This window comes from Triturus cristatus, chromosome 9, assembly GCF_964204655.1.
Source record: "Triturus cristatus chromosome 9, aTriCri1.1, whole genome shotgun sequence".
Lineage (NCBI taxonomy): Eukaryota > Metazoa > Chordata > Amphibia > Caudata > Salamandridae > Triturus > Triturus cristatus.
In genome coordinates, this window is record NC_140592.1 from 673542947 (window position 1) to 673560117 (window position 17171).

Consider the following 17171-nt stretch of genomic DNA (forward strand, 5'->3'; position numbering starts at 1 on the left):
CGGCCGACCCTCCCGGTCCGTCTAACACTATGCTTTTGAGAAACGTCCCTCTTGAGGCTGGAAAGTGCAGAGAGAAGCACTTCTCACTGTCTAGAAGAGCTACAGTGCAGCAAATAGAACTGAAAAGGTTTTGTGGACCGGGAGGCAAAGTTGTTGGAACCCTCCTGCAAGAGCCATTGCAGAAGATTTTAGGTCTTTTCTTTCAGGCAGCAATGGGACCATCCGGGAGCGCCTTTTAATATAGACACACTGAAAGCAATAGAAGTGGTGGAGATTCACTTACCCCCCCCCCTGGTCTTGATGAAGCCCCCGCCTCCCCACACAGCTGGGACTCTAAGTCTTGGATTTTACATTTGAATTTTAGAATGCGCAGCATCTTGCAGCACAGCACTGCTTTAAGGCAGCGGAGTAGTGGAGAAAGTCTAAGGTAAAGGCGACACTGTGCTCTGTGCCCTGGTGCCCTACTGCCCTGCCAAACACCCATACCCGCCAGTCACCACGAGCGAGCTAGGTGCAGTGACACGGACAGACAGGACAGCACAGGACAGCAACAACAGCAGCAGCAGGACGCTCCCCAATAGCCACCGCATTGCAGACCTCAGCTTCAGTCTCAGCCTCAGCTGAGTCCAGTCACGGTATCCCCAAGCTCCACAATGCCACAACATGATGCAGGACGGCAAGGTGAAGGTGTACAGCGTACTAGCACGCAGCAAAAATAATTAAAAAAATGGAACGACCTTTGGGTGAAAGGGGCCGCCAACCACCCCAGTATCCGTTTCTCTATGGGCAGCACTCCAGGCGTGCTCGCGCGTTGCGGCCCCCAGGGGAAGCAAGGTCGGCAGACCTGTCTTACCCTGGGGTATTCGCGCAAGACCACTAGGACAGGGTTTAGGTAGGGGGTCAGGGAGTGGGTTTAGGGGTGGGGTTAGCATAAGGTTTATAGAGGGCAGGAGAGGAAGTTCCAGCCTCTTCCTGCCCTCAGCACCATTAGGAAAGGGTCAAGTTAGTTTTGACCTCCCTCCCACCCTACATGTTGCAGGAGTGGGAACGGGTATATACCCGGTTAAGCGTGCCAGGTTAGGACGGGGGTGAGTGCGAGGCGAATAGTACTTTGGAGGGGTGGGGAGTCTAAGACGGGCATACTCACCTCTCCGGGGAGGGGGATGCAGGTGCATGATGGGGGTGCGGCATTCAAGAGTGCGATGGCTGGAGATGCTGGAGGAGGTTAAAAGATAACTGAGGAAGCGAATGGAGGAAGGGAAGAGGTTGCGGAGTGAATTGGGAGAGAGTAACTGGAGTGGGTGAATGAGGGATGGATGAAAGGTTTGAGTTGGCGGATTGGTATATGTTATTGATGTTTGGTTTAAATTGTTGTTGTCAACCCTGTCCTAATAAAATGGCCTTTTACGCTAACATACAGCATGGAGTGGTTATTGCACGAGTCACGTGTGGTGGCACAAGCACGGCTTCACTGGGTAGGATCCCTCGGTCTGCTTGCTTCAACGGTTAAATCAATAACAAGAGAATATTTAGATATCCACTTAGTGATGGCCCTGAGCCCTACCTTTCTTTAGGAAGAAACGTCTGGGAACGCTCCTTGCTGACTTTCGGTCTGGCTCTATTCAAAGCCGTCTTTGTTTTCCAATAGGCCAGCACGATTTGAAAAGTATATTAGTTTGCCCTTGGGAAATCACTCTTTGCAGACCCTAGAGCACTTTATCTTTTTTTTTGCTGCTATTATGACCCCTTTAGGCGTAGTCTTTAAATACCTGCTCTTAAAGCCCATAGATTTAAGCAATACAGACTGGCTTTTTTTCTGTGTGTGAATCCTGAGCTGTCAGTCTGTTTTGCAATGGGAAGTTTCTTGAAATATGCACTGCGTTGGCGTAACATGATGAACTTTTAGGTACTCTGATGTTTATTTTTTGCTGTGATTTTATGATGTGATGATTTTATTGCCTGATTTTTATATGGGTTTCATTATGTTTTTATGCATGTTGTTGTCTTTAATGGACATATCATGTCCGAATAAAGAATAAATGATGATAACCACGGGAGTCCTACTGCACATGACCACACTGCACTACAATCATGACAGGAAGGCATGGGTCCTATATTATATATTTATTTTCGCAACCCTTCCGTTCATAAATCATATGTTCTGCTGCTGTGCAATAATGCAAACTATTTATACAGTTGTCAACTGGTGGTGGTAGTGCCTGGATCCACTGTCTGCTATTTCACGGTTAGCTAACAAAAAGCCAATTCCAGCCAGTGTCCGTTGTGCTCTGGTTGAGGCCTACTCATCCATAAAATCTAGCATTGCCACCTTGGGGTTGATAGTCCTGGGGGTCTGAAGTTGCCGGACGGTAAGCCTATAGATTTGTTGCCTGTATGATGCTATGTGAACGCATTCCTATATTCTGTGGTAAAAATAGGCTCCAGATGTCCCGCACTTCCAACATTTTGTGTTTCTGTCTCTACCCATCCTCCATAGCCTATTGGTACTGTAGTAGTTCCTGTGTAATTAGTTCAATTGCATTACCCTGAAGTTTGATGGGATAGCCAACGTTTGCTGCACAAGCCTCGCCTTTCTCCAGTCCTACCCGTCTAATTCACCAAGATTGAATTCCTGTGCTGCGTTCATTTCTCTTATTTGGTCTGGTGTATTCCACAGTAGGGATTTATAAAGTTTAGAAATGATCCCTGAGCCTGGTGGTTCTAGTGTTAGTTTTGCCTCTAGCTGGTTTTACTCAGGAACAGTCGCTAATGTATCCTTGTGAGCTCTCAATGCATGTGGCAGTTTTAGATATAAAAAAAATGATTTATGTAGCGTTAAGTCAGCTGTAAGTTGTTCTTATGATTTAATATGGGATCCAGCCCACAAGTCGTAGCCAATTGAAGGTTACCGGAGAAAGTACAGGTTCTCTCCACCTCCTCATACATATTTAATAAGTATGGCACCACGTAGAAAGCAAGTCTCTTTAGGAGTTCCATCGGTATGCCATTGGTTCCTGGGGATTTCCCAGATGGTGAGAAGGCGATCGCTGTCAATATCACCTCGATGTCACTGTGACGTCCAATTTAGTGCCTTCTTTCTTTGAGAGAGTAGGAGTGGGTATGTTGTTGATTATGGGACATTCGTTCTTGATAGTTGGGGGAAGACACTCGGAAGAAGACACCCATAGTACTGGGTGAAAGCCGAGGCAATCTCATAGGAGTCCGTGAACTTCTCAGTGTTGTCAGTTTGGATCAACAGAATGAAACAGGATGAGGTGTCCTTATTAACCAACCAATATATTAGTTTCCTCGTTTTATTACCTTGTTCATATATATGGTATTGGGATACAGCCCAGGCAGAGATTGCTGTGTCTAACAATGTTTGCTCAGTTTCAACTGGAGATATAGCTCTGTACGCTCAGGAGCACACTGCCGGAACTGAAGGATTAACTTTTTCAAGGTATGTACTACAGCCATTCAATCTCATCCGCATTCATGGTGATGTGAATAGTTTATGAATTAAGTTGCATTTGGATGCCATCTGCGACATGCTTCACTTAGTCACAGTGACTCTGTTCAATCGTGGAGGGTTATCGGGTAGGGTATAATTGTAGACAAATCGACATACATGGTCTTGTGCATTATAGCGTTAAAGTGCCCCCACCAGGGTCAGCCCTTGTTTTGTGTAAAGGAGGAGTGACGAGAGTGCCAGGAGTGTGGATTTAACCAGCATGGGGTGTGGGGGGGCATATGTATTGTACATCGTCCATGGGGACCCGTCTATCATTCCCTCTAGTACCATGCTGCATCCCAGGTCATCAGTCTACGTTTTGGTAGTAACCAAAGAAAACGATTTGTGAAGGAGAATTGCCACTCCCTTAGATCCTCTGACATATCAGGAATGACTGAGATGGTTGCAGCTTTGGCAGCCCAGAACTTTAAATTTCATGCCCACTAAGTGGGTCTCTTGTAACAGTAGGACTTTGGGCTAATGTTTTTTAACATATTGCACGACAGCTCCCGGCTTGCATTTAATAGCCCGTTGACATTCCAAGTCATGATTCTCTAAGTGTTAAGGGAGCTCATGTTTAGCTAACTCAACTATATAGAGGCAAGAGAAACACAAGGCATATTGGGAACGTCATTGCGCTGATCGGAACCCATGCATCTCCTGCTGCAAGATTGGGATTGACGCATCACAGCTGTTGCAGGGCACAGATCAGTGCATCGCACTCGGACCCGCAGCACCGACTCCGGAACCACCGCACCGGAACCTGTGCATCGTCGCCATTGTGTGGAGAAGATCGATGCATCACCCCTCCAGTGTGGACTAACCTGGTGCATCGCATTCTGAATTGCCGCCCTCGGGACTGGCGCTTCGTTCAACAGAACTGATGTATCGCCGCATTTGCGTTGGAAAAATCCAGTGCAACACCCCAACCGCATGGGGATCATCAATGCATCTTGTGCTGCGACGAGGATTAAGGTACTTTTTGCTCAGCCGGTCTTGCGTGGGTCCTGTAGCCAGATTGCGCTCCATCACGGATGGCCTGAACTCTTGACTGTGTCCCGGTCCAGCGCAATCAATTAACTCCATGAGCGATATTAGCTTCTAATCGCTATTTTTGTATTTAATCTTTAAAAATGCATATCTTGACTTCTACTGATTGGATTTTTGTTGTTTTGGTCTTGCTTTATTTATAACATTATTCTCTATTTGTCTAAACTAGTGTGTAGGTCTTTTGTGGTATTTCCACTATGTTACTGGTTGCAATGTGCATACATACTTTACACATTGCCTCTTAAGTTAAGCCTGACTGCCAAGGTACCAGTGAGTACAGGTTAATTTAAAGTGTGTTTCTGACTTAACCTGACTAGGATTGTGGTTCCTGCTTAGACAGGGTGCATACCTCTGACAACCAGAGACTCAATTTCTAACACTGACCAAGAACATATGACCTTGGTTGGTGTCGGCATGACAGCAAAATCTCGCAAAGGTGAGGGGACATTACCCGAAATGTGCACTTCTTGTCGAGGTATTAATGGTTTGCTAAGAACCATGTTTGCCTCGCCCTGCAGGAGGAAAGACTGTTCAGGAGAGAAAGCCCAGCATGTTCCCAGCATGACAAACACCCATAAGAAGCTGACTGTCAGAGGGAATGAAGCCAGGTGTCGACCTGTCTCTTGCGGATTCCCATACTGACCTGCACCAAACAGTTAACCAAAGAGCCGCATTGTGCTGTCCGGTATGTTATGTTATAAATATTTATTAAGGGCTTGATTACCCTGGTGTATCTTGCCACTGGAAACAGTGTGGCGGTAGCTTCGCAAAGTGAGTGAGCCTATTATGAGGAATTAAAAAGCCAGGCCGTGAGGGATATTCTGAACATCGGGAGATTGGAGACAGCTTTGATATGAAGAGAAAGCTTATTCCATGCTAGAGAGGCAACCAGCACAAAGCTGCGGTCGCCCCAAGTCGCATGTTTAAATCTGAGTACGACTGTTTTTGCCAAAGAGGATTATAATGGGATATTTGGCAGGTACCAGTTAAAACAGTTTTTAAGGAATAAGGACTCATGATCATTCAGGGCCTTGTAGACGACACACAGATCCTTGAAAGTGACTCTTTGCCTGATAGGCAGCCAGTGTAGTTCCCTCAAGGGTTTAGCCACCGGTTGGCATTTAGGAATTTTAAGGGGGAGCTGTGTTTGCTGCATTTTGCAAAGTTTGTAGCCTATTTAGCACATGTTTGTGGACATATAGATATAAGCTGTTACAATAATCAAGTGCAAGGGAAGTCACTAACATCTTTTGAAGCTGAAGGGGGTGAAAGAAAGTATCTTCTTTATGAGCCTTAATGTATAAAAGACCTTGGAAGCAATTGCATTGACTTGGTCTCTAAGGGACAGCTTATTGTTAATAAGAACATCTAAACTGAGTGCTTCGTTGACAGGGGATGAGAGGGCACCCATGTCCTGGGGCCACCAAGTGGGCGTCCAGAAGGAGGGGTCAGCCCCAAAGTAAGGCCTCCCCCTTACCCGAGTTCAGCTGGAGGCAGTTCACTTCCATCCATTGGTTAACGATCTAAATACCATTGCAGAAATTGGCCTGGGACATCCACAATTTATGTGTTGTCGGCATAGGAGGTAAGGGCAAAACCAAACAACTTGATGAGTTCCGCGAGAAAGGGTGCCATATATGTTAAACAGCGTTGGGCTGAGCGAAGACGTCTGCGGAACCCCACATGGGAGGGAGAAGGAGTGAGAGACAAATGTATCCAGTTGGACCGCCTGTTCACGGCCATGAAGAAAAGAACTAAAAGGTTTCCAGGCCGTGCCAGTATTACTGATGCTCTTCAGATGATCAGATGATCCAGCAGTCTGTCATGATGTACGGTATCAAATGCAGATGACAAGTCTAAAAGTATCAGGGTAGATTTGCTGCCCTGATCTAGAGATTCCCTGACTTCCTCTTTGCCTTAATTAGCGTTGTTTCCATGCTGTGCCTAGAGCAGAAACCAAATTGGGTATCATCCAGCTCATTGCTATCGAGAATATATTTAACAAGCTGAGAGGTAATTTCCTTCTCGATAAGTTTGGCGGGAAAGGTGAGGCATGATAAAGGGCGATAGCTGTTAGTCTCAATGGCATATAAAGATGGCTTCTTTAGAAGAGGGGGAACTGACGCTTTTTTCCAGCTGACTGTAAAGATGGCAGAATTAAACATATGCTGAAAAATCCTGGTCAAAGTGGGCGCTATTGTAATGGCAATAGAGGTTGCTACCTTAAGTGGGCAAGGTCCTCTGGGGATGCTGATCTTGCACATATAGACAAGTGACGGAGGGGAAAAGACACAAGTTGGGGCAGTTAATATTAAGTCCAGACATTGCCCCAAACACATTCAACACCATTATTAGCTCCGGGGCTCGCGGATATAGATGAGGGAGTCATCAGCGACACAATGTGCCAACTGACACAGACAGGGTTCCCCCAATCCGGCCTGCTAGCTCTCAGTATGCACCCCATGGGAAGAGTGGAAATTATTAGACACAGGAGACAGCCCTGTCTTATGCCCAATACATATTGAAAAGCGGTCTGAGATCACCTGACCTGTCCTAACTTCAGCATGGGATCATCATGCAATAGTTTGATCAGGTATCTCTGGGTCCAGGCCCATTCTTTTAAGGATCAACATGAAAAAAGACTATCCCAGTGTGTCAAAGTCCTTCTCTATGCTGAGTGACAAAGCCAAATGCAAGTCGTTGCTCAATTTGGCATCTTCCATCAGATAGAATAGGCTGTGACTATTGAGGAAGGTGTTTCCCCTTGATATATACGAATATGTGACGTTACAACGCATGCCATTACATCGCATGCCGTTGCAATGTCAACATTTACAGCGACTTTCAGTCAGGGGAGCCCAGGAATTTGGAATAGATTAATTTTCTATTCCAACTCCAGTGTGTGCAACAGTAGGGAAGGTGTTGGTGTTAAATCCAACAGCTTCTACCAACTGCTGCACACCTTTTTTGTTGCAACGCCATGCCATGTAATGGCATGCGTTGTAACAGTTGCGTAGTAAAGGCTGTTTCCCGATGTAAACCCAATTAGATCTGGGTAAATAAGTTTCACAACCATGAGAAGCAAAACGTTACCGAGCATCTTGCCCAAGATCTTATAGTCAGTATACAATAATGACTATAAGATCAAGAGATCCTTCCCAAATTGCTGGAGTACCACAATATGCGCCTCCCGTAAGAACTCTGGGAGCATGACACAACTCTTGGCAGCCTGAAAAGTTTTTGCATGGTGTTAGTACTATATTCATCTCCAAATTATAGGGGAAGCCATCCATCCCTGGTGTTTTATTCCATGCCATTTGGGCCATGGCAATGCACACTTTTTTGGGCTGCAGGGGTTCCTTCAGCTCCTGAAATTGCAACAGGCTTATACGGTGGAGAGGGATTGACAGTGGTCAAGGTTGTTATGTTGATTCAAGACCATACAGCGCTCTCCATCTGTTCACTTTGCCTCGGAGACCAGTAGCAGCATAAGACAACCTGCTGTGGGAGGGTTATTAACTTGTGCATGACTGTGCTTGGTAGCCACCTGGCCTTAGTGCAAGAAGATCCTCCCAGGTTGGGCACGGCACAAATAAGAAGCATACAATAGGTGTACGATATCGTCCTCCTCAACAGGAACCCAATTGGGCTGCAGTGGTCAATAAACCAGTTACTGGGGTACACCAAAAACCTGTGATTAAGCCTGAATTACAATAAAACAAAGGTTCTTAGCTTTAAAGGCATAGGTAGAAACAGGCAGTCTAAATTTACTTTGTAGGCTGATGATAATGTACTAGTACCCCTATAAGTACCTCGGTGTCCATCTAGATTCCCACTTAATCTACAAAGTCCATTTACAATCTAGCTGACCAATTGCTAACAATCTATTGTTTGCTTTTAAAACCTTGAATCATAAGACTTTAAACACCTCAAAGTGCCATCTACTTCAAGTTGTGGGAGCCAAATTCCTGCTTTCAATTTATTACGGTTCTGAATTGCTCAAGGGGAAAGATGTTGTAACCCTAAACAATCTACAATCATGCCTTTTTAAAAAACTCTTTGCAATTCCAAGGTATGTATCACAAGCACAAATTAGATTGGAATTTGGATTATTTCACCAGGGTCCTTATAGGCAGGGTGCCCTGGTAAAATTGTGTTGGAGAACTAGGGCAGCCGAAGCAAATTCGCTTGCACATCAATGTTGAGTGGAAATAGAAAGGCAGGCCCTCATAAAGAACCCTCCTGGGGCATATTTACAAGGAGGCGATAATAAATTATCGCCGCTTTAGCGGCCGTTTTCGGCCGAAAAGCGGCGATAATTTTATCGCCTAATTAGCAAGGTCACGCTAACGCGTGAAACCTTGCTTTACCGTGGGGATTCCTAACGCACAGCTTTGCATCTCTAATGAGATGCAAAGTGGGCGTTCCTGACCTGACATGACAGGAGAAATGTCGCTAAGCGACATTTCTCCTATCATCAAGCCCCACGCTATGAAGCATAGCGGCAGGAAAAGTAGCGATAACCCCTGCTTTAGCGGCCGTTTTCGGCCGAAAAGCGGCGATAATTTTATCGCCTAATTAGCAAGGTCACGCTAACGCGTGAAACCTTGCTTTACCGTGGGGATTCCTAACGCACAGCTTTGCCTCTCTAATGAGATGCAAAGTGGGCGTTCCTGACCTGACATGACAGGAGAAATGTCGCTAAGCGACATTTCTCCTATCATCAAGCCCCACGCTATGAAGCATAGCGGCAGGAAAAGTAGCGATAACCCCTGTTATCGCTACTTTCCTTACGCCTGCTTCAGGACTGACTTAGCCATGATATCCTATGGAAGGTGGATATCATGGCTAAGTTTGTGAGTGCCTATCAACAAGCTAACTTGAGATTATCGCTGGGTTTCCAGCGATAATCTCACGTTAGGCAGTTAGCGTGAGGATTTTTATCGCTGAGGAGATAAGCTTTGCTAATAGCACGCTACCTCAGCGATAAAAATCCACGCTAGCCGGCGATAATTATCCTCACGCTAAGAGCGCTGAGCGATAATTATCGCCGGTTGTTGCTGATATGCCCCCTTGTGTGCTCTGTATTACAGAACTCAGTCGTTAAACTACAACTAGAAGATGCTTGGCACACCTCCATGGATTATGCCATTTTCAAACGCATCACAAATAAGGCTGTCAAACTATCATCCTTTGCTATAGACAAGGCTGCGGCAGCAAGTAAAAGCAATGTCTGGGTGATTTTGCTGTTGTACGAAGCTTGGGGTTCTCAGCCGTGTTTATCTGCACATTTTTCATGGCATAAGAAACATGACCTTCTACTACTACGACTTTGAGTGTTTGCATCAAAGGGCCACAAGCCCTCATGGAAACAGCAAAGGACAACTTCAGAATGTCGGCTTTGTGGCCAAACAAACGAATCCTTGCTCCACTTGCTGTGTGTTTGCCCAGCCTTGCTAGAACAGAGACGACGACTCATATGAACTACATTAAGAATTTTGCAAGTTAGGTCATGTCGACCTGATGTTATTACATTATTAAGGGGAGCTCCTGTGCAATTGGCATGTGAAACAATAACATTTCTGAACATAGCAGCCAAGGAGTTGGTAAAATCCAGTTACGGACTTTTGGATCTGTGTCGCTATCGGGGATTGGTACATTGATGATTTGGTCCATGTTTTATACATTTTTACATTGAAATTGCACGCCCCTAAACAATTGAATTATTTCTTAGATTAAGAGAACAGTATTTATTTTACTATGCGCCCTGTAAAACACGTTTTATACATTTTATAATGTACTACACATTGAAATTGCACACCCCTCAACAATTGAAGGCCTTTTTAGACTAAGAGAATGGTATTTTAATATGTGTACAATAAAACACATGCACTTTATGACAGAAGCCTTGCACAGAATGCATGCACCTTAGTATCATTAGAAACACGCATTTACAATGCAATAGGTCTCGCATTTATTAAACTTGGAGCAATTGGCATTGAAAAGGACAATATTTTTACTTGTGCTTTTGTATTTGCAGTAGAGTAAATATATTTGCATAGTGCTATTGGTATGGTATGAGCTTGCGACGCTGGAGAACAAGTTAATGGGCAATAAAAAGAGCGAGCCTAAAGGAGGGACAGTGTGACAAGTAGAGCGAAGAGACTGCTATGAAGTACTGGTGGAAGAGCCGCATAGAGAGACTGAATGGATAAGATGGAGGGACTAAAAGGCTGGGATGAAAAGAAGGACAGGCTGAGAAACCGAGAGACTCTGGTGAAAGGAGTGACAGAATGAAGAGGGGAGAGGTAGGCCATGAAGTAACGGAGGGTAGTGCCATTAGAAGACAGTTAAAGGCTGAGGTGAAAGGAGGAGTCCACTAATAACCTGAGAGCCTCTGGTAAAGAGGAGGTACAGTGTGACGATGTAAAAAAAGTGACAGTAAGAGCAGAGAGACAGCAATGAAGTAGTGGTAATTTTTTTTACACATGTTGTGTTTGCAGTGTAGCTTTTTAGGTCTCGGCTAGCGAAGGCTGCGCTTGCGCAGTCTCGCTCGCGAGAGATAATGACTTGGGAGAAGAGGGGCTTGAACCCGCCCCTCTTCTCCCCTGTTCTCCATTGGCTGGCCTCGTAAATGCTGGCCAGCCATTGGAGAAGAGGTCCCGTCACTCCAATCATGCCCCGTCCTTTTCGGATCGGGGGGCGTGTTTTTTGCGAAAAGTCTCAGGGAGGAGACAACAGCAAAACACGCCCCCGAATCCGAAAAGGACGCTCCCTTTCTCCGAGGCATTTCTGCTGCCTCGGAGAAAGGCGGTGGTGTCTTCCGGTGCCCTCGTTCCTCTTTACTTGTTTTTCCACTGGCCTGTTTCGAACCCTCCGTTTACCCCGCCTTAAATATCAGCTGCTTTTGTTTTTGGTCTGCAAGGTCGTATTTTATTTAGCAGTTCCTTCTTGTTAACTTTCTAATCCTGCCTCGGCTTTAACGTCTTTGCGTGGCCTGTGCCTGCTCCAGGTGCAGTTAGTAATAATTATTGTGATATGTGCTTGTGAAACGCGTCATATCCTGTTTGTGTAAATCTAAACTATTTAAGGCGGTAGTTGCTTTGATTTTACCCGGATCGGGTGAAGTTCGCCCACCCGGCCCTGGATTTAACTTTGCATTTTGGTGCTTACGTAAACCAGACTGAATGCTCTTTTCCCATATGACCTCAAGTAACTGGAGATTTCTGCTGCTACTGCCCGCTGGACTCGCTTGCTACTGTTTTTTGACATCGGAAGGATGAAAGGCAGAGGTGGGACCCACGCTGGTAGAAGTATACAGGGTTTTCTAGCTTGCACCTCTGATTGCTGTTCACGTGAAGGCCCTGGAAGGCTGGGAGACATTTTCTATTTCAGGCTGTGATTACACTCCTCCCACTCTGCCACTTCGGAACGTCACGCGCTCCTGATTCAGAGGCGCAACAACACGCGCCGCGAGCTGAGTCACTGTCAGCGAGCATCCCCGGCGCCTAATCCCTGCATGGGGAGGGGCAGAGAGGCAGGGGTGGACTCGAGAGGTCCCGCCTGCACTACCCAACCTGACTACGTGGTGCTATGCTATCTATCTACCACGTTATTAAATATTGCAAACCGGAGCTATTGTATTACAGTTTATTCTGCGGGCATTAGATATACAAAATACGGACATTCTCTGCTGCAGCAAAACAGCGGTGACTGTCAAAAAAGTCATGAAACGAGATGGCAATTTTACTTATTTGTTTATTTATAGTCTTTGATATAACGCTATGCCGCCCTTCTAGGGTGTCCGAGTGCTAACTTTGCATGTGCATTTTAGGATAGAGTGAAAATAAAATCACAAAGAAAATGTATTGACAGGCCAGCACTTGACAAGCAATGACAGGCATCTGCATTTGCAATTACGCTGACGATGCTATAACAGTGAGACAATCGGTATTTATAGGGTGTAAAACATGCATCGACATGAGGCTAGCCCAGTCTCACAGGGGCGGGAGCACAAAATAACAATATCATATAGTGCTAAACAGCATCCCAGCGTAACTGCTTCCTTTCTTTATATGGCAAAAAGGACTATTTTGCGATAAACGAGCAGAAGACTGCAATCTGTATTATGGTGTTAGAGAAGAAAGCAGTGCAAATTAATATCTTTTGAAGAGTTTATGGACTCTGGCCAAGCAGAACTAGATGACTCCGTCCCCTGCAGAACTACTGAGGAAGCAGACCATGCTCCCCCAGAGAGTGCATAGCCTCCACCCTCCCAAGATGGCTAGCCCCCATTCCAAGATGGCTTCCGCCATTCCTGCTAAACACTATTGGACGCAGCAATTCTAGGTCATACAAGTTATTCCCCATTCAAGAGAGTTTTAATCATAATCGCTCTTAGATCACAGAGGGATATCATTGGGTAATGTTAATTCTGGCCCTAGTATCTCTCTGCAGAGTTATGTGGCAACTTGTAAAGAGGACCTGACTGGTAACATCTCTACTGGATACATGAACAAGCATTTACAATGCAACGGTCTCGGCATTATTAAAGTTAGAGCTATTGGCATTGTTCATGGCAATGCCATTTCTTTAAATGTTTTAAAAACAAAAACAGAAACAAAAATAAATGTCATGAGCAATGCCAATAGCTCTAACTTTACCAATGCCGAGACCATTGCATTGTAAATGCTTGTTTAAGTATACTAGAGTTAAAGCTATATTGAGGCTGTAAATCAAGCGATCGGCGCTCAGGAGACGGCGGGAAGGGAAGTGGTTCAGGGTGGGAGATGAAAGGCTGGGACATGAGAGCAAGTGAACAGCGGGGGTGGGAGGGAGGGTGGGGGTGATCTGGGTACTGGAGAACAACCAGCTGCTGGCCCAGCAGTTTCGGAAAAGCAAATCAATTGGTTTGCCAGTGTGAAATAAAGAAAAGTAAATACGTTGTGAAAGCAACTCTGTTTTAAACAATGAAAGGCGAGCTTAAAGTCAAAGCGTCGCCGTTTTGAAATCATTCTGCTTGATTTGTTGAGGATATTAGCGGAGGTCTGCATTTCCAACTGTTGGCTTACCTATCATTTACTTGGCGCCCTACCACCACTCGGCGCACCCGCTTCGCGGGTGCCCCTTCGCCCATCCAGAGGAGAGGTCCGTAATTGACGCGTGGGAGGAGTCCTGAGGAGTTACAGCGGCTTCAGGCGTGTGGTTGCAGCGGGGCTGCGAGCGTGCGGGGACTTCATTTCCCAGAAGTCCCTGCCAGACCGACGACCAGCTTCCGGTCCGCTCTCCCTGCTGCCCCGCCCCCCGCCCTCCTGAGGCTTTAAAACACCTGATTGCCTTGAAACAAGCGGGACATTCTGCTTGATTTGTTGAGGATATTAGCGGAGGTCTGCATTTCCAACTGTTGGCTTACCTATCATTTACTTGGCGCCCCACCACCACTCGGCGCACCCGCTTCGCGGGTGCCCCTTCGCCCATCCAGAGGAGAGGTCCGTAATTGACGCGTGGGAGGAGTCCTGAGGAGTTACAGCGGCTTCAGGCGTGTGGTTGCAGCGGGGCTGCGAGCGTGCGGGGACTTCATTTCCCAGAAGTCCCTGCCAGACCGACGACCAGCTTCCGGTCCGCTCTCCCTGCTGCCCCGCCCCCCGCCCTCTTGAGGCTTTAAATCTACATTTTACTCCCGCAGCGCGGGACGCAGCCCGGGCTAAGACTGGGCAAAGACAGGGCCGTTTGAGGCCGTTCGTGGTCGGTCGTGGTCGGGGCGGGCCACCCCCCCGTAAACCTGCCACCATATATGAACTATTTATTTTGCTGGCGCAGTGAGTATAATCGCATCTGCTGTCTGGCGAACTGTTTTACAGCATTGGTGGCCTATATTTTGCCCTTAACCAATGAAATGAGTTCTGGACATATCTAGTAAATTTAATTTTGTGTAACCATTGGAGGTTTATCCGTTTACCACATTCTGAGTTTGTTTGTTTGTTTGTTCTTTCCCTAAACCATGACCTCTTTAAGGTCTGGCAGGAAGGTGGCCCGGGGCAGTATAGGGGGTCAAGTAACAGGGACCCTAGACAACTTTATTACTAGAGCTGCTCGTGTTCTCGAGCACGAGATTATATTAACAGAAAAAAGATTGTCCCTGGAACTATCTGCTAAAAGATCATCCCTTGGCAACATTATGACAGCGGTCTCGCCTGACAATAGCCAGCCCCAACTTCATTCTATTATGTCAGGTAATACTTCAAATGTACCTCCAGTCATTGTTGATTCTTGCTCGTCGGTGGACTTCCATGAGACAATAAGTACCCCAGTCACTAGTGGCATCCAAACCATCGATGGCACTTGTATCCAACAGTCCACCTTCGACCAGCCATCTGCTGGAGCGACGACTCAGGTCCATAAGCCCAGGTGCATTTCGAGTAAAAGGAAACGTACGGGAGCCCCTCCCAAGGGGAAACGTGTTAAAACCTCTAAAGTGTCTAACCCTCATAAATTTGTAACTACCGGCGAAGCTTCCAACCCTGCTACGCCTGCTAGTTCCCAGTCGGCATCTGTTAGTTCAAAGTCCCTGCACCCTCCCTCTGCTCAACCCAATGTAGACTCTTTTACCTCCGACTTTCTCAAGCCTGTAGAGAAGCTATTTAAATCACTACTCCTCCCACTATTAGAGCGAGTTACTCGTCTCGCTACGTCGCTTGGGAAGTTAGAGGGTATGGTCTTAGCCAATACGTCTTTACTGGAAAAGATTGCAGTGTCTCCTACTGATCATGTAACCTCTTCTAACTTAGACATTGCTGACAAATCTAGACTTGCTTCCACGGCCATTACATCTTTGGACGGAGCTTTACCTAATAACCCGGCTCTTAATGTCCAGGTGGTGGATGTTCCTCGTCCCCAGGCCCACACTGAGGCCCCGAGAGAGACAGATCGCCACACTTATACTGCCATCAATTCTAATATTATTTCTACCAGTAAGTCCAACTTAGAGGAAGCTGATTCCCCCCAAAATTTTCCATCTATTAATCTTCCACCCGAGTCCCAGCCTTACACTGTCATAATGGTGGGTGTTCCTCGGCTCCCTCAGTCAAAGTTCGAGTGTCATAGTGAGCTGAAGAACAAAGTCTCACACTGGTTAAATACAAACAGGCCTTTACCAGCTGGTCTTGGGGCTGAAATAATGACTGTTCGTAGGGTATGTTGGTTGGGCAGTAGTGTTAAACAGGTGGTGGGTGATTGTGTGATTATTAACTTCCGTGACCCCAGGGCTGTCAGGCATATTTGTTCCTTTCCCAATATTTTGAGAGGGACGGGCATATCCACAGTCGACTTGTCATACTTTTATCCACAAAAACCCTTTGCCTCAATACGTGACAAGTCTCTTGCTTGGGAAAGGGTCAATGGGACTTCCCACCGTCTGATAAGGCCAGATTTTCAACTCCCACTGTCAAATTATTATGCACCCCTGAATTCATTAGAAGGGGTTGATTGACAGCTATCTTATCAGGACAATTCTAGTTTTCCGTTGGAAGGCTGCCTTGGCCCAGATAACTTAGTGCACAAGGGGAGTGGTGGCTCTCGGGGTGGTCAAGTTGGTTTGGTTGCTTTCTTTCCCAGCACCCCTCCTCCTCAACCAATTAGTTTACCTTCCCCTCTCACTGATTCTTGTCTACCCGAAAGTGAGACTAGGGGCCCCATTGATATTGTATTAACCCCAGTCACTAATGGTCCCGTCTCTCCAGCACTATGTGCTATGCCATCTAGTTCCATGCCTTTGACCCTGGTTTCGTGGAATGTTGCGGGCCTTAGTAGTAGGGTAACTTCTGAAGAATGGGTAGGCTGGGTATACACACATGACATCCTGGTTTTCCAGGAAACCTGGGCGGTGGATCCGATCTATCTTTCTGGGTTTGTAAACTTTTCTAAGGGGGCCATTCGTGGCATCAGGGGCCGTCCGTCCGGCGGGCTCTGTATATGGGTTAAGCAATCCCTTGGGTATTCACTCAAGGAACTAGCTATTGACAGCCCCGACATATTAATTATCTCCCTGCAACATAATAACGATCCCGCTGTTCTAATTATAAATGTTTATAACAGAGGCCTTCCTGGTGGACGTGGTACTAACACCTTTTTATTATTAGATGGGTTCCTGGACACCATTAATATTTACTCCAATGTCTATATTGTGGGCGATCTAAATTGTTGTTTCGAACCCCTGCTTTCTACTCTAGACCCACTAACTGGGGAAGTGGATGCGATTCTAAATATTCCCCCTCTCGATCTCCCTCCCATCAAGAGGTGGACTGAGTCTGCCACCCAGTGGATGGGATTATGCATGGAGCGGGGATTTAGGGCCGCAAATGGGAGGACCACCTCCGATAAGGGTGGAAAGATGACTTTCTCTGATGGCCGACGTTGCAACAGCAGAATTGATTATGCCCTTGTTAAAATCGAGTTCTGGTCAACACTAAGTGATATGGCGGTATTAGACCGTCCAGAGAGTGACCACAACCCGTTGGTCTTAAGTCTCTTACTTTGCCCGGCACATAGATCCAAACCCACCGAAATAGCGACCGCGGAAGCCGTTTTAGCTAATGATCGACGGCGCGTTCGC